Genomic DNA, 19,119 nt, shown 5'->3' with positions numbered 1-19,119 from the left:
CAATTTCATAACATACACTGGTATTCAAAGAAAGTGCATCACCTAGGAATTGCACATTTCTAACCCTTTTTCGCGATGGTATGTTACATTAATGACTAGCATCACAAATAGAAATATAAACAAAAGATATTTATTAATAGTTGAGGCAAAGCTAAGTAATATTTGACAGGTGCTCTCAAAATATTCCAAAATGAGCATTCGCAACCTTTATACAACAGTTTCGGTAAACACGACAATTATGGCTGAAATGTAATCAGAAGCCCTCAATTCGCTTCAGTTTATCATTTTAAATGGAAAACAAAATGAAAAGTTCACCAGGTGCAAACTAATATTTAGTTGAACCGCCTCTGGCCCTGATGACAGCAGCACACAGTCGAGGCATTGACAAGATCAATTTCTGAAGATAATCAACTGATAGTTCGTGGTTCCAAACACCAATTATGGTTTCCTGAAGTTCACGAAGAGTCTTTGGTTTCTTTCTGGCAACTGCAGATTCCACAATGCCAACAGTTCTCTATAGGATTCAGGTCCAGGCGTGGACCTGAATCCTAGATGAACTCCTGGGTGGCTAACAATTGTAATGGACCGTTCTTCCAACCATTTTTTTCACCTGTAACAAATGTAAACACATTACTGTCGAACTTCTAATGCAGAAATGAAGCTAAAGTAACTACAGAAATGTCTACTTACACTTTTCGCCAGACGACAAGGAGCAGAGTCGTCCTGAAAGATGCAGTTACTTGACAGGTTGAAATGGTCTCTAATGGTTGGCAGCAATTTGCCTTCCAGTATACTCAGGTATCCATTGGCATTTACGGAAACTTTTATAAACTGCAGGTGACCTACTCCACAATACGAAATACACCCCCATATAATTTGGCTGGTAGGGAATTTCACTGTAGACACCATACAGTCTGGATGGTATTCTTCACCACGTCTACGCGAATCGTTTGTCTCCCATCAGAGTCATGCAGGTTGAATTTCTTCTCATCCGAGAAAATAACTGACTTCCACTGCTCGGGGGTCCGTTTGACATGCTCCTTACACCAAATTAATCGGGCCTTTTTCATTTTTTGTGTGAGGAGGGGCTTCTTCTTAGCACGATGGGCTACAAGTCCATTTTTGAAGAGGCGTCTTCTGACTGTTACTGCACTTGCTACCACTCCTTTATGTTCTTCCCATATTCTTTTCAGCTCAGACGAAGAAGCTTTACGGTTTTTAAGGCATAAGCGCTTCAAAACGCGGTCCTGTTTTGGCGTAGAGGCTTGTTTGCGTCCGGTTCCATTTTTTTCACTATCAGCAGAACCACTATTCTTGAGTTTGGAATACAAGACACTCTATAAGCAATATGACGGGGGGGCTCACATCTGGTGAGTATGGGCTTGGCACACCCAGGGTCCTGAGCTGGATATCATCATTCTTCTCTTTCTTGGTGATTCCCTTCTAATTTTGACACTCTCTCTCAGGGTTACTCGGGAACTTTATTTTTTTATTTCCTGGTGCAGCATAAGCCTCAGGCTTCCTTGCATCATATGGATATTAATAATAATAATAAAATAATAATAACAGCCTTCCTCACGTAATGCAACAATAGTACTCTTTCTTCGTGGCGTCAAATGCACGTAACTCGCCATTCTGACACAAACAAACAAAGAATGACTGCAACTCTTGCAGAGCATGCTTATATAGCTGAAAGTAACAGCTGATGCAATATTACGTCATAACCTACGCATCAATCTTATCTGATGCAATCTGTAAGAAATATTGCCATATACGTACGTTATTCGGACGACAATTACAATTTTAAGGAGTGATGCATTTTCTTTGAACACCAGTGTATATGGCGCAATATGATCTAAGTCGCTGGTGCGCCTAAAACTCTACAACCCCCCCCCCACTAATCGAAGAAAATCTTTTATAAAATTGAAAAATATCCTATTTATTGTTTATATTATATCAAATTTGACCACTAGGGCCCCTTGAATACTTGAAGTCTATACTTCGCCCAGCTGCTTGGGTTTGCTTTGGGTTTCATTGGCGAGTTAACAACTGAGGCTATAATGCGCCAAGCCCAGCTGCTGCCATTAAAGCTTCTGTTACTTGGGAAAGTATATGTATAGTATTTCGTCATGTCCGTAATCTATCCATCAGTTATGGTATCCAAAAACAATCAGAAAGTTGGTGAAAAACAGAAAGGTGTTGTGCTTACCTTAAAACAGAAACTAGATATGTGTAGAAGACAAGAAAAAGGTGAAAATCGCAATGTATTTATGAAGGAGCGTTTTCGTCAGAGGAGTTTACAAGAGTGCAAAAACGTTAATAGAACCAGTACATCTTAATTAGCAATAACGCGAGCTCGAACCACGGTCAAATCAAAGTACGCTCTTGTCTTTGCAACAAATTACGACATAAAAAGTTCAAATACTATGAAAAGAAGCATATCAAAGAAAAGCACAACGTATAAATAGGATGAAAAAATTCCGCTAGGGGGATGATTGTGTCCGGCTGTCTGTATGATATGCTCCGTAAACTTTTCTTGTTTTGTGTGTTTTTTATTTAAAGTATTAAGTTCCTATTAGTGCCACCACATAAGGATAGGCCCTTGGATTGCCAGGTGAAAGTACTGTATTATTTGAACGGACAACAGATAAGTATTAAATGAATTTCTGCATGTTCATTCCGCTACTCCATACAAGCGCTTTCAGCCATTATCTTGTAGTTCAACTTATACATGTGTCCAACAGACACTTGACCTTGACCAGGCATTACAGTTTTGCCTAGCCGCTCTGTTCTTCCCTCCCTACTTAGTCCCCTGCTCCCTGTGGATTTCACTGCAGGGCAACTAAGGCGACCGGCTGGTCACAGTGCCTATTGCTTGCTAAACCACAACTGTAGTGATATTAAATTATCTAGTAAAACTACAGTAACTGAATTCAATATGACAAATACTACCTCCTGTCAAAATTCTAACGTCTGCACCATCTGTGGGACCAGCTCTGACCCCATTGTCCAATGTATTGAGTGCAAACAATTAATATGCAATGACTGTACACATTCTGAAAAAATTAAATAAAAGTCGGCGGAAATCATTCTGTTGTGATAGATGTCGACTCAGAAATTCTCAGAAAAGCCCTATAACTGTTGCAACGCCAAACAGCACGGAACCTGAGTCACTTTCCTCCTCTTCGGCTAACAAAGTTGAAATGCCGTACTCTAGTACATTTGAGACAAATATCATGCCAATAACTAGAAATACCGACTCTGAATCGTACATGGATGAAGCCTCTAATCCTTCTTTGTTGTCGCATCAAATCTCAGATGCATCAACTCAAACACATATATCTGTGCTGTCAGAAGATCTCAGCGCTAACTCCTTCCCTACGGAAACTCTGAATCCAACCTTTGGTATTCTGCAATCAACTGAATTCCAGGAACTACTCTTTAACACTATGCAGAAAATCCTCATTCAAACTCATCTAATCAGCGCACCTCATACTGCAAACTCTGAAATTCTCCTGGATTCTAATACACTCAATGAAGGAAACAGCGAGCTATACACGGAGATCTGTGGTATAAAAACAATATTAGCTAATCAACAGGCTGAAATTTCTGACATTAACGCCCAAATTAAAAATCTCACATCAGTTATGTCTTGCCACTTAAGGGAAGCTAGGAAGAATTCTGAACCTACTCTCTACACCAATGGGCTCAAAGTGAATACGAATTCTTCATTAACTGACGATGCCCTCAGTACTGAGACCAGATCTTCACCTTCCACCGGCCTCAATACTTCTACTGCTGCAAATATTAATTTGCCCAAGCCTGCTAACATTCATGAATCAAGTCATTCAACTGAGCAATTTATTGCCAAACAGACTCTGTTAGATGATTCTTCTGATGTAAATAGAACCACTCCTCCCACCTACTCTCCTCTGCGGAACGGTTCTGTCTGTACTTCTATTTCACAAGCTCAGAGTCACCAAGCGGAATACTCTTCAACATCAGTTAAGGCAACATATGCAAAAATAACTGCTGCCACATCTAATGAGGTCTGCAAACCTGTCTGTAGATCTGCCGCCACAGTGAGTAAACCTGTTTCTGATTGCCAGTCTCAAATATCGCACCAAAGATCAAAACAGAACAAACCGTCAGAAAATATTAAAGCATCTATATCTCAAGGTACTTTCTCCAAGCTTCCAGCCATAACTCATCAAACACAGAATGTAACTACTGCAGAAAAATCTCAGTTACTCAAACACAAGTATAATATCACAATTATTCCCACAAAAGACCGAATTTTTCTTTCTAGACTTGGACCCTCCACTAAATCTGAAGATCTTATCAACCTAATTAAAGAAGAATATGGTTTCGGAGTAGATGTCCGTTCTCTGAAGACACGATGTCCCGCCTACTCATCTTTTATAATAACATGCCTTCCATCACAAACAGAAAAAGTGTTGAATCTAAGATCCCTTTTATCAGGGGCTCTAGTAAAACGCTTCACGGACAGACCATCAAGGGAGTCCAAAATCTCCTCTCCACCGGCATAGCAATCAGATACCCTGCTATCTACACATACTACGTTCTCCTCTCGTCATAGAATCCCCAGATCCCAACTGTTCAGTGTTTACCTTCAGAATTGCAGGAGTATAATTAGCAACCTAAACCACTTCAGAGCAATCCAAGGCTCACATATTTACGACATTTACCTGCTCACTGAAACCTGGCTCTCCATTGATATTGATGATCAGGAGATTATAGATGGACAATATACAATCCATAGAAAGGACAGAGGATCTCGTGGAGGCGGAGTAGCTATTATACATTCTAACCATATACTCTGTGAAACTGCATCAAATTTCACAAATATTGAATCAGTATACTGCCTTCTTCATCTTGGAAAGTTAAAGGTTTTAATAGTATTGCTTTATTTTCCACCTCCCTTAACTAATATAGACCTCCAGTACTTAGAAAGCTCGCTGGAATCAATCTTCCCACTAATTCAATCTGCCGACATAGCAATGGTTTTGGGTGACTTTAACTGTCAAATGGCCAATTTAGAATCTTCTTCTCCATCACTGCAGACTAGGGCTCTCTTTAATATGCTTCACAGCTATGGTCTGGAACAAATTTGCAACTTTCCAACCAGAGAAAATGCCTACCTCGACCTAATATTTTCCTCTACTCATATAGATGTTCACACCGACAACCCCATATTTCACTCGGATCATTCACCAATTACTTTTGACATCACAATGACTTCTCATAACTTCAAATGCAGCTCCCGTACTCCTCGATTCAATTTCAGAAAGGCTGACTGGCCTCTGCTCAACCTAGCTCTAAGAAACGTAGACAAGCAGCTCGCTGACGCTATAGATGACATCGATGTGCTCACCAACAACCTGATTAACTGTGTCCATTCAGTTATATCTGACATTGTTCCTCAATCCCATCTTACCGCACGCTCTACCTACCCGCACTGGTATAATAGTGAAGTAATACGTAAAATTAAATCCAAAGAATTCTACAGAAACAAATATAAGCAAACAGGTGACAGTCAATACTATGAAATATTCAGCCAACTCCGCAAAGAAGTGAAAACTCTCATATTAAACTCCTACAACATGTATACAGAGTCAGTTCAGGATAGTCTGCTTACTCACAGAGATATCAAACCATTCTGGAATTTCATGAAGCATAAGAACATAACCAGTAGAAAGTTACAACTCCGAAACGCAGATGGAATTCTCTTATCTGACGAATTCAGTATTGCTCAAGAGTTTGCCAAACACTTTTCTAGAATTCAAACAAATGATACATTGAGACCTGCCTCATTTCCTGACTTCACACCTGTTAAAGATGATATCCTCATTAATCTCTTTATCACTGATGAAGATTTAAATTCGGCATTAAAAAGCATGAAAAATGACTATACTAGAGGCCCAGATGACATTCCAGGCTTATTTTGGAAAAGGACTGTCACTACCTTGAAACCCCTCATACTGCGGATCTTCAACCTGTCTCTCAGGCTGGGGAAGTATCCTAAGCACTTTAAGCAGGTCAATATAGTTCCTATTTTCAAAAAAGGTGATAAAAATGACGTATGCGATTACAGACCCATAACCTTGCAAAACAGCCTGGCTAAACTCTTCGACACAGCAGTGCACAAACATCTCTTCGAATTCTTCAAGCCTTTTATCGATCAGAATCAACATGGTTTCTGCAGTGGCAAGTCAGTAGTCACAAATTTACTTCCTTTCTGGCAATACACCTCTGAAGCTCTTGATAACCACCTACAAGTTGATGCAGTCTACACAGACATATCTAAGGCATTTGATAAAGTCCCGCACGAACAACTTCTGGAAAAACTTAAGCTATATGGCATCCGTGACCCTTTGCTCTCATGGCTACGCAGCTATATTACGCATCGTTCCTTGAGCGTTATCATCGATCAAGTGAACTCAGACTGTTTTATACCACTAAGCGGAGTACCACAAGGCTCTCTCTTAGGTCCTCTTCTCTTCATTGTTTTCGTAAATGATCTTCCTTCTTTCATCTACACCTCCAATGTTCAAGTTGCTCTCTATGCAGATGATCTTAAGATCTACTCAGCAGTGAAGGAGACTACCGATTCTCAACAACTTCAATGTGCTCTCAATAAATTCTCTCTGTGGCTATCTCTGAATGGCTTGTCTGCTACCCCCTCGAAGTGCAAAGTTATCTCTTTCTCATCTTGCAGATCTCCACAACTAATGAATACGGAGTATAGTATTAACTCTGTGATCATCGAAAGGTGTGACCAAGTTAACGACTTAGGGATTCTCTTTTCCAGCAGTGCTAAATTCGATGCCCATGTCCTTAAAATCACCAGCAAAGCATTCAAAACACTGGGATTCATCAAACGGAACACATACAAGTTCAAAAACTACAGATATGCGGTTATCCTTTATAAAACTATTGTTCTGCCAATCCTTGAATTCAGTTCACCCATCTGGAATCCTCACACAAAGACTTTAACTAACAAAATTGAAGCAGTCCAAAAAAACTTTATCCGTTACCTTACGTACCGGAATCCTCTATTCTATCACTCAGTGTATTATGAATCGCTGTGTGATTACTTTCATCTAAGGCCTCTGTGCACTAGAAGAGTTACTGCTGACATCGCCCTCCTAGCCAAAGTAATCACTGGAATTTATGAAGCATCTGATATCCTGAGTAAAATAAACTTCAATGCTCCCTGTAGACAAGTCAAGAACCTTACACCGTTTCGCCTTGACTCTGCCAACACGGACTTAATGAAGTTCAGTCCACTGAACAGAATCAGCAAATCAGCAAATGACTCTCGCATTGACTTCTTTGACAACTCCCAATCACTGATGAACTCCATCCACAAGATTGCCTCTTCTCTTAAGCTGCAAAGTGACTAGCTCACATCTAATTATTGTAGCTTATTATTTGTTATATTATTTTTCTATTCTCTAACGGATTAATTATTACTTGTTTTACCGGTAACTTAGCTTAATACAATCCTCTTTTGTACATATGCTTTTATTGTTTGAATCTATATCAATGTTTATCGTCCTGTAGGATTTCACATTATTGTTATTATGTTTATTGATCTGATCTCAGATACACTGTTAATGGTTACCTGTTGTGTATCTTTTTATTAATAAAATAAAATAAAAAATAAAATAAAATTTCGTTGTGTGGTGTAGGCACTTACAAGAATGATCATTACTCTTAAGTGTCAATCGGCACCCCACTCCTACAATTCCCATAGTATCCAGATAATTGGGCTTATTCTGTTTATTACCGATATTTATTAAAACGCGACTTGGACTAGTTTTCTCTTACCGAAATGAATATTCTTGTTTCCTACAAACACGCACGAGTCGCGTGATTTGTGGCTTCTCAACGGAAACGAGGATAGTTGGATACGTTCATTTGTCCTCCCCTTCCTCATGACAGAAATCGTTTAGCGCACTTTGTGCAGCTCGAGATTCTTTCTAGAATCTCGAATTGCACGAAGTGGGTTAGGCCAATATCTCCCAACCTTTTTTTTTTTTAGATACGAATTACTTTTATATTTGGGTAGAAACCACGGACCACTGTTATACAGGGTGTCTCAAAAATATTGGTACAAACGTTTAGGGGAGGTAAGTAACATCTAAAGGAATGTGAATCGCATTGGAACCCATAACCGAAAACGTCACGGGAAAGTAGTAGCAGAGGCACAAGAAGCAGAAATTAGTGGCCAACGTTTATTTGACATAATATTAACAATGGAGTACGAGATGGATGCATTTCATGATGTTACAACAGATGATCGAAGGTTCCACCATGAGACGCGATGCATGCGTGACACCGACACAGCATGGATTGGTGGACACGGTCGAACACACCTGGAGTTTCTTTGACAGTAGCAGCAGCGCAGACGAGTCTCGCCACGAGATCCATTTCCGTCTCCACAGGCAATTCATACACGATAGATTTGAGGGCCCCGCACAGAAAGAAATCAAGGCTCGATAAATCAGGTGAGCATGGGGGCCAGGCAACGGGTCCACCACGGCCAATCCATTGACGCCCAAAACGCCTGTTGAAATGGTCACGAACACACCTTCCATAATGGGCAGGTGCCCCGTCATGTTGAGTCTCACATTTGCTGGAACATCGTCAAGTAACCCTGGTAGAACTTGTTCAAGAAAGATAAATAAATAAATAAATAAATAAGATCTTTATTGTACAGTTCACCGGTACACGCAGGTACCACGACCATACAATACCCTTCACGGCACCATGCCAGGGGTTAACAAACGGCAGAGATAATAAAGGAATTGTAAAGATTAATTATAAGCAAATTATATAATAAAAAAAAAAAAGTACTCATAGCAGATAACATTGACTTGAAAGGAAAACTAATACAAAATAACAAAAATAACAAATTGTGATAACAAAAGCTTTTCCTCAAGTCCAGTTTTCTGAGAGTCTCTTGCCCCGCCATAACGATCTGAGATCAGTTGGTAGTTGTGGAGACCACGTGCAGATCTAGGATGATCCGTCTATACTTTTTATCATCGATGATTTTAAATAAGCCAGCATCCAGGGATTGAACCAGGTGGAGCTTCTGATAAGGGAGGAACCGATCTTTCAAATGTAGTCTCGAAGGAAGAGCAAGAAGCTTGGGAGTGGAGCGGAAACCTGGTTGGGGAATCCGCCAGCACACGGTGTCCCAAACGTTGGGTGCTCAGACTCTCCCGGCAATCATTTTTACGGTGAAGATGAGTCTTCTCTCGTGCATTAATGCTGAAAACCTGGTTAAATTCAGCGCGTTGGCCATCGGTGTTGTGCGCTGCTGTGGTGGGAGATGACACTTCCAGGTTGCCCACTTCAGGAGCCAGTATTCAGCGGCTTTTAATGGTTTAATTGTGGTGTCTGCAGCTGAGCCCCACAACTGTACTCCATACAGTACACTTCCAAAAATCATCATCCTGATATACATTTTTATCAGGTTTCTGTTGTGAATGTGTAGCAAGTGCTGCTTGGCAACCCACCGTTTCTTGTTGAATTTAGCACAGAGTTCTTCTATATGGTGATGGAATCGTAATTTTCTGTAGAAGATTACACCCAGATCTCTTTGCTTTTCAACGCAGGGGATCGGGACTCCGTCAATCGCAGGCTGAATTATGGTTGGTATGGGTTTAAGAGAGAATACCATGATGGCAGATTTCTCAGGGTTCACTTGCAGGTCAAAATTCTTGAGGTACTGCTGTACTTCTGATAAGGTCTTGTTGATAGTTATTGTGGCGTTTTTGGCTTCATCGGTCAAATTTATTTTTGTGAAGATCTTTAAATCATCTGCATATGATATCATATCTGTTCTATTGTGTATTAGTGGGTAGATGATAGCAGTGAAAAGAATTCCGGACAGGACTCCTCCTTGTGGAACGCCTGCATGTATTTTTCTAGTATACCTTTGTTTTCCTATGTACATTTGGATGATTCTATTCTGAAGAAAGGATGTCAGAAACTTCAATACTGGGCCTGTGATGTGATAGTAATTTCGAAGGAGTTTGAGCAAGGCTGGGATGTGAACACTATCGAACGCAGCTTGTAAATCAAGATATGTGATTGCCATTTCTTCTTTCTCCTCAAATGATCCAAGGATTGCATTAGTAGTCATTAGCATTAGCATTAGTAGAGGCATATGATGCAAGAAAGCAAGCTTATTCAGCATCAGCCAAAAAAAAAAAAAAAAAAAACACTACTCCCATTTCACCCCTCCGTTCGTTCGAAATACCTGTCCAGCTGAGCCTTAAAATTATTTAGGCTATCAACTTCAACAACAAGCGATGGGAGTCTATTCCACAAACCAACTGCCCGCTGGCTAAAGGCAAATTTCCGCACATCTATCCGACATCCGTCCTTCCTCAATTTGAATTTATGCCCTCTCAGGTGATTATTCTGAGCAAGATGAAGAATCCCATCGGCATTGAGCATGCTCAAGCCATTCAAAGCCTTATACACCTCTATCAGATCACCTCGCCGATGCCTAGTTTCCAGGCTCTGTAATTTGCAAAACTTAAGCCTTTCTTCGTAAGAGCAACCCTTTGTTCCATTCACTAATCTTGTTGCCCTTCTCTGTACTCGTTCGAGCAGCTCTACATCCTTCTTCAAATGAGGCCTCCAGACCTGTATACAGTACTCAAGGTGTGGCCTGACCAATGCCTTATACAAGGGAATAATCACATCCTTATCCCTGCTAGAAAAATTCCTGTATATCATTGACAAGACACCATGAGCTACTCTTGCAGCTCGTCTGCACTGCTCAGAGAACTTCATATCTGCCTGCACAATTACCCCCAGGTCCTTTTCATTCTCTACCACTGCCAGCGTAGTACCACAGAGTTGATACGTTGATCTGGGGTTACTGTTTCCCATATGTAGTACTTTACATTTGTCAATGTTAAACTTCATTTGCCACCTCTCAGCCCATCTGCTCAACCTTTCCAGATCCTGTTGCAGCAGCATAGTATCAGTAGTGTCCTTAACAACCCTGCCAACCTTGGTATCATCTGCAAACTTGGACATTAAGCCTGATACACCATCATCAATATCATTTATAAATACAGAAAACAACAATGGACCCAACACTGAACCCTGAGGAACTCCACTAATAACATTAGTCCACGTTGAGCAGTGTCCATTGATTACCACTCTCTGTCTTCTGCCACTCAACCATCCCTTTATCCATAGCAGCAATTTGCCTCCAATGCCACACTTCTCAAATTTGTGCAGCAGTCTTCCATGCGCAACAGTATCAAAAGCCTTTCTAAGATCCAAATATATAATATCAAAGTTATTCCCTGTATCCAATCAAATTGGTCAGACAAGACCTGCCCTTTACAAAACCATGCTGTGTCTGAGCTATAACTGAATTCTTGTCCAGATGATCCTGCAGTGCTTCTTTAACCAGTGCCTCCATTAATTTTCCTGGAACCGAAGTTAAACTAACAGGTCTGTAATTACTTGTGTCAGCCTTTGATCCTCCTTTGTGAATTGGGGTTACATTTGCACATCTCCAGTCCATGGGTACCTCCCCTGAGTCCAAAGAAGCTCTCATAATTATGGCTAGGGGTTTGCTTACTTCCTTTGCTGCCTCCTTTAATATAACTGGATAGATCCCATCCACCCCTGGTGCCTTTTTTATGTTTATCCTCAGCAATTTCTCCTCCACTTTCCCCTCAGTTATTAGAAAATAATCTAGCTCACTGCCAATGTTTACTTCACCTACGACATTCCCCTTCCTGAACAACTCCTCATGTGTGAATGTAGATGCAAAATACTCGTTTAGATTGTTAGCCACCTGAGCAGGATCCTCAACTGTTGAACCATCATCATCCAGTGGACCAATCTGATTCATCCCTTTCCTTCTTGAGTTTAAATAGGTAAAGAACTCTTTTCTGTTTTTCTTTGCGTCCTTTGCCAAGGATTTCTCATAATCTGCCTTTGCCTGCCTAATCTCCTTTGTGACTTGGTTACAGACCAACTTATATCTATCATAGTCTTCCATGTCACCCATTAATTTGTATGTATCCCATGCATTTTTCTTCTCTTCCATATGTCTCATTAGTTCATCTGACAACCATTTAGGCCTGAACCTTGAACAATATTTCTTGGTTGGTATGTAAAGCCTGGTAGCTTCCAAGATTAGTTCCTTGAATGATTCCCATTTTGAATTTGCTGTTGGTAACATCATCAGTTGGTCCCACTGTATAGAATTTAAATACTGTCTCAGACCATCATAGTCGCCTTTACGAAAGCAAAAACCCTTCCCTTTGCCTCTGATGGTAGTTACCTCCTTGAGTAAATCCCACTTCAGCACACTGTGATCACTGCCACCCAGTGGTTCCTTTATCTGCAGATTCCTAATGCATGAAGAATCACTACTGATAATCAGATCAAGAGTATTACTCCCTCTAGTTGCCTCCCGAACATGCTGATGTAGAAAACAATCATCCAATAAATCCACAAAAGCCCTGCTAGTGTGTGAGTGACCAACCCACAAATTCCAGTCAATATCTGGGAAATTAAAATCCCCCATTATAAGACTCTCTGATTTACTGGCCCATTCTATTTCCCTGTACAGTATCTTATTATACTCATCAGAGTCATTAGTCCTATAGCACACTCCTACTCTCAATTTTGATTTACCTATGCTTATGTCACACCAAACTGACTCGACACTGCACTGTCCATCAATGTCGACTGGCTTCACTTCCTTGGATTTTATGTGTTTTTTAACTAATAGCATAACCCCTCCTCCCCTCCTGTCCTGTCTATCCTTTCTATACACATTGTACTCCCCGAATTCCAGTTCTGCATTCCTTATATCTGTGTGACACCACGTCTCTGATATCCCAACAATATCTGCCTTTGATGTTTTGAGCAATACCTCAAATTCATCAAATTTATTTACTAAACTCCTAGCATTGGTGTACACGCAAGTATACCTGCACTTGTTTCTATTCTTAGCTACCCTAACACAACCCATGTGTTTACTTGTATCACAATGACTTCCAACAGTCTCTGAAATATCCTGCATCTTGTTTTTCAGGCTTCTGCTCATTCCAATAGAAGCAGTGCAAGAATCTCTTTCACCTCTGCCAGTGGCTACTGTTAATCCATTAGTCTTTGTCTCCCCCCAAGCTAGCAGTTTTCCGACCCACCTAACACTGCCTCGATAGCATCAGCAAATATTCTTGCACCCTTTCTATTTAAGTGTATCTCATCCCTGTAGAAGCAATCTCTCCTGTTAACAAGTACATTCCAGGCTGAAAAAAATTCTACCCCTTGAGCCTTGCACAATCTTTCCAGGGCCGAATTGATCGACAAGGCTCTCATCATATACTCCCTCCTATCGTGTCTGGGCAGAATTGCAGACACTTTCAAATTTAACCCTACTTCACGGCTTTTTTTCAACAGTGACCTGTACTTGTTAAGTAATTCCGCTGGTCTCCTACTCTTAATGTCATTAGTGCCAACGTGTACAACTATATCACCTTTTGTGCCCTTAAAAGATGATATCTGCTCTACAACGTCATCAACCCTTGCCCCTGGCAGACATACCCTGGTCCTGTTCCACCTATCCTTTTTACAAAGCATGTTCCCCGTTTCCCTGACAATAGAGTCACCAACAACTACTAGTTCCTGTGGGACCAGCGCATTCTGCCTTGGGGGCTGCCTCTGTGTTGCAAGATGACCAAGTGCAAGCTCTGGCGTTGATGTGGGCAGCTGAGAGCTTGATGGGCCCCTCAATGTATTTCCTTCGAGGGCATCCACCCTGTCCTTCAAGGTCTCATATAGGCCCATAACAACGCCGAGTTGTCGCCTAATTTCCTTGCACTCCTTGCATCGTGCACACACAAAGACATCCCCCATGGCAGTATCATGTCCCGTACCCGATTGCTCCGCAAACATCAAGCAAACAGTGCATCTTAAAAGGCTGTGATTCAGAGGGCAACTGCCCCCCTCAGTTCTCCCCTGAGTCACAGCACTCCCATTAGCTTGAGCCTTTTGCTTTGCTGCTCTGGTCCGAATCATGATTTCGATTTAAATGTCAGTAAAATTACAATTTCAGAACAAAATTAAAACCTTAAACTTGTATCTTAACACAGTTATAACGCTATATTTATTTTTCAGTATCGAGTGTTATCTACGAGTTCCCTTTATATAACTTCCGTATCAAGTATGTATTAATTATTTGTTACGTTTGTACTCTAAGTCGTTATATATATATAGTTAAAAGAACAATTTAATTGACAATGAAGTTTAACAAGATTAATAGATCTACTGATTAATTGACAATATTATATTATGCACTATACTATACAAAGCTAATGCTATCGAACTCCGGATATGCTGTATCGGGTTTCAGTAACGAGTGTTATCTACGAAGTCCCTTTATATAACTTCCGTATCAAGTTATGTATTAATTATTTATTTTTACTAATTATTTATGTTCCGTAACCTAAGTGGTTATATGTATAGTTAAAAGTACAATTTAATTGCCAATGAAGTTCGACAAGATTAATAGATTTACTGATTAATTTTCACGTAACAATGGCGGCTGTTTATGAACGGTAAACACGTGTATTTGATACCCTTTCCGATACTAAGTAATACCTACAAATCTCTATCTAAGTTACTTTAACTTTAAGTACCGTAAATAGGAATATAAAGCTACTCTAGAAATAAGTTAATATGTCAATTTAAACTAATAAAGCAGAAAATAAGGTTACTAACTGTTGATCTGTTTTGCAACGAATCAACAGTGATCCGATATTTAGCGGAGTTCATGCGGGATGGTAACAGGTATTGGCCGACTAAGCAGTCACCGACCATACCTGCCCACACATTTATTGGGAAGCGATGTTGTGCCGCATGGGGGCGCACACCGTGTGGGTTGTCGTGAGCCCACACATGAGCATTGTGCTGACTGAATAAGCCTTCCCGAGTGAAATAAGCCTCATCCGTGGACAAAACATAGGCTGGAAAATTCAAGTCTTGAACACTTTCTTGGAGAAACCACTGCGCAAAAGCCACACGTGCAGGATGATCTTGGGGGAGCAGTAACTGAACCCTTTGGAGATGAAAGGGGTGTAAGGAATCGTGGTGCCAGACATGCTGTACACTGCAACGAGACACTCCTAAGGCAGAGGCAACGGCACGTGTGCTGGTAGTAGGATTATTCTGGACGGTATTCAACACACTTTCTTCCATGGCGGGAGTTCGCGTCGAACGTGGTCTGCCCGCACTACTCCTGTTACCTTTAAATGGCCCATAATCGCACAAATTTTGATGCACACGCGCAAACAAACGGTGGTCCGGTACATGTCTGTCTGGGAAGCGTTCTCAATAAATTCGTTGAGCGGCTCGTCCATTGCCCTCTGCTAATCCATACACTAGGTGCATGTCTGCCAGCTCATAGTTCGTATATCGATGCATGCTCTTCGTACGGCGACTATTGCCTGAATGAGTAAACCAGAAATTTTCCCTCTCGCGAACTGATGAACAACGCCGTGTACCGACTTACGGTGACGTTTCCGGTTATGGGTTCCTATGCGATTCACATTCCTTTATATGTTACCTACCTCTCCTAAACGCTTGTACCAATATTTTTGAGACACCCTGTATTTGAGGCGGAAACCACGGACATAAAAAATATACAGTTATACATATTAATAAATATATTTTTTTTAAGTACAGTGATATGCACTCATACTTAATACACGTTAAACTATTTAAAAACTATTTATTAGGAATCACCCCGAAAGTTATTTCATCTACCCATGTGTATTGTGCTGTAAATGGCGTGTGTTCTCTGGTCGATTTGCCTGCTTTGCTCGACGAAATATAGGCGTAGATACAAGGTTTTTCGCCGGATTCCGGGGGACTTGCTATCTGCGCCTATATTTCGTCGAGAAACACTGGGCTAGAAAATTCTTTGGCACCCTTTAGTAGTGAAAGTAATCTGCAGGATATTGTGCATATCTTCTGCAGGAACCGTGGTTTATACAGTAGTTCTTATTAATATGCAGTAGTCTCTGCAATAGTTCTTATTATATGTAATTATAAGGGCATTGCATAAAAATGTATAATACATTAATTTTATTTATTCAGGGCCATTTAGAACATCGCGTGAGCATACAACGTTGGAACTACCATCATCATTGGATATTCTTTGTGATTCAGGTGGTTTCAAAGCCATTCGTAGGTAAATATTGGATAATATTTGTTCAACAGAACGTTATTACAATGTCAACAGAACCTTACAATCTATAAATTATTCATTATTCTACTTTTTTGTAAACGGAGGTGTGTTTGTGTCCTTCCTAAAAACTTAAAGGTAAGAATTCCTTCCTCTAATAAATCGCTCCCGTGGCTAGCATTAGCGGCTTGCTGTCCTCCGCATTGCGTGCAAAGACTTCGGTTCAATTTTTGTCGTGAATAGAATTTTTTGTTATTCTTTCTTTAACGTGATAACCGATTAGGCTGTTTTGAAGGAGAGTTTCTGTTGTTTACCACCGGAAACTCTGGTTTTTTTTTAACCAAAACTGTAGCAAATTGACCACAAAATACAATTCGCACACACGATGCACTGAAGCCCGATGTCCTTAGCTGCCTCTGCGCTTATTCTGAACAACCCAACCCAGCCCAGCCCTAACAAATCTGTATGATAAGCAACCACGAAAGTGTATTCGTGTCGGTCACGACAGGAAATTAGTGTCAAGGCACTGAGCAGCGACGTGGAAACACATGAAGGGTGTCTATATTATCGCCATGTTGTGGCACTTGAAATGTGTAGCCGGGCTGATCACGAGTAAGATTGCCTGCCAGTACTAACCCACCCACCAACCCACCCACTCACTGATAAGTTAAATTTCCACTTGTCACGTTCGTAGGTAATCCATTTGCGACCAGTGACGCGACGATAAGAGCGGGTGGATTTAATCTGGAGCTCCCAGCGATACTGCGGGCCTAATTAGCGGACATATTGCATAATTAATCAGCTGTTTGGCCGCCCCTTCATTGGTGGCCAGTTGCTGCTAAATCACTCTATACTCGGACGTTGTATTTGCTAAATTAGCAGGTTACTCTTAACTTGTCAGACAATTGATGCGTGTTGGAGTAGCTTGTACGTTTCCCCTCTGGTGATGGTTTACTGGCCAGCAGATTAAACTGTTATCTGCGTGTCCGCGGATTTGGTGTAATCGCTCTTAAAATGCACGCGAAACTTTGCGCGTGTTTCGGTGCACATACAAGCTAATAGTAATGCATGAATGTTAAAACAGGGATGTAGAAGTTAATTTATCAGTAAGTGTGGTTGTCAAGGCATTCGACTGTTGATTTGCCTTTATTGTTTTTAAAAATTTTGGTTATTAATCATAGGAATATTTAGAAGAAATGTTTTTCTGTGAGTACTTGAAAGTATCTTTCGGGGATTTGCAGACTTTTTTTTTTTTTTTCTGCCGTGCACAGTATATAGATAAATATACATGCCTTATTTAAAAGAAATAAGATTTGAGAAAAAAATAAGGAAATAAGGTTTGAAAAAAGAAAAAAATAGTTAATAAAAGATGATATACTACTGTAAATTTTATTATTTTCTAAGGCGAAATATTCCATGTACTTGGTACATAGTGTATATTATGTACCAAGCCATCTAATATTCAAAATAACATAAAAATAATAGGCAAAGCTGACAGGACTAGTCCCCACAGTTGAAGGCAACCTCTTGAAGCCCAGCGCTTACAGGTAGCACAGTGGATATAATTATTATCCTCTTTCTGAGTTCTAATACCGTCAAGGATGTGAGGAATTTATATGGGCTATTTTTACCCCATGGCTGAGTTAATCGGTCTCAGGCGAGAGGTTACGGTTTTATCTTCTGAAAGTTCGATTTTTTCGCCCAACAGACATGCAAATCGACCACAGAATACACGAAATTTACAGACACAATATACAGTACTGCACCTCATAGCCTTAGTTGTTTTGGCGCTTAACACACAATACTGTGTTATTTTCTGTTTCTACTGAAATTTCATGAGCTGTTAAAAACGAAAATTAAAAATGTTCGCTCTGAGGAACTATAATTTTCGTTTTTAACAATATGAATCCGGAGCGCATAGGCCTCTTTCACCATATTTCATGAGCTATTTAAGGCCAAATATTGTGGGATATTTGGCCTTTCCAACTGTCACTCACTCATTCTCCAGAAGGATTCTCATCCTGCATGACAAAATCCTAATCACAAGGCTCAACCATAGAAACAACAACAACCAGATCAATTTTCGTGTTAGGAATTCCACGAATCGAAGCTCATACATCCTAGTATATATCTCATTCAGTGGCAGACCGGAAACTTTCCAAATACGCCTGCTAATACATTTCAGTACTTTTGCAGTCAAAGGTGATCGTTTGCATTCTGCTTGAAGCTTCCAGAGAGAGAGAGAGAGAGAGAGAGAGAGAGAGAGAGAGAGAGAGAGATACGCACCCATTTAGCAATTTCTAACTCGTGCGATGTTATCATAACGTATACTCGAGAGTTCTGAGTGTGGGAGGACGCATTAATATGCTAGACCTCAACTACTGAAGGCAAAAATACGGTCTTTGTTGCCTTAACATGCCGTAGCCGAGTAGTTAAGCGCGTGGATGCATAAGTACACGTGCCTTGAGTGACTCGGGTTTAAGCCCGTGACTGCTGAATACGGTGCTGTTTCTTGTATTATCTCTACCTTGTGAACTCCTCTGACCGTGTGGTCGTCCTGGAGTATAAACAGAAAATTTATTTATCTTCATTACGTTCAGGTAAGCGATTATGATTATGAAAGAGTGTCGACCAAGTTCCGTCAAAAAAGCCTACTGCTTTGTCAATGAAAACAACTTTTCTGATATACGAGATTTCACGGTTAGTGAACACAATTTATAAACAGAAATCAACGTCCCTTTGGTAAGTTTTTTTTAGGCGCATCACCAACTTAGGCAATATTGCGCCATATCTATAAACTGAGTGTGTTCTGTGGTCGAAAAATCTGTTTCTGGAAAAAACCCATGCTATCT

The 19,119-nt window shown here is 40.5% G+C and overlaps 1 protein-coding gene across 2 annotated transcripts in view; it reads left to right on the top strand.

Moving 5' to 3' along the window:
- Nucleotides 1–19,119, top strand: part of LOC150090148 (uncharacterized) — a 101,115-nt gene that overhangs the window by 26,680 nt on the left and 55,316 nt on the right. Inside the window, exon 2 of one of the 2 annotated variants that reach the window (XM_090368972.1) lies at nt 16,180–16,273. The exons of the other annotated variant lie outside the window; for it this stretch is intronic. The gene's annotated coding sequence lies outside the window, so the exon portion shown is untranslated. The remainder of the gene's footprint in view (nt 1–16,179; nt 16,274–19,119) is intronic. 2 annotated transcript variants of the gene reach the window in all.

This window comes from Mastigoproctus giganteus, chromosome 2, assembly GCF_048544385.1.
Source record: "Mastigoproctus giganteus isolate SK-2022 chromosome 2, ASM4854438v1, whole genome shotgun sequence".
In the NCBI taxonomy this organism is placed as follows: Eukaryota; Metazoa; Arthropoda; class Arachnida; order Uropygi; family Thelyphonidae; genus Mastigoproctus; species Mastigoproctus giganteus.
This window is presented reverse-complemented; position numbering and strand designations above follow the sequence as displayed.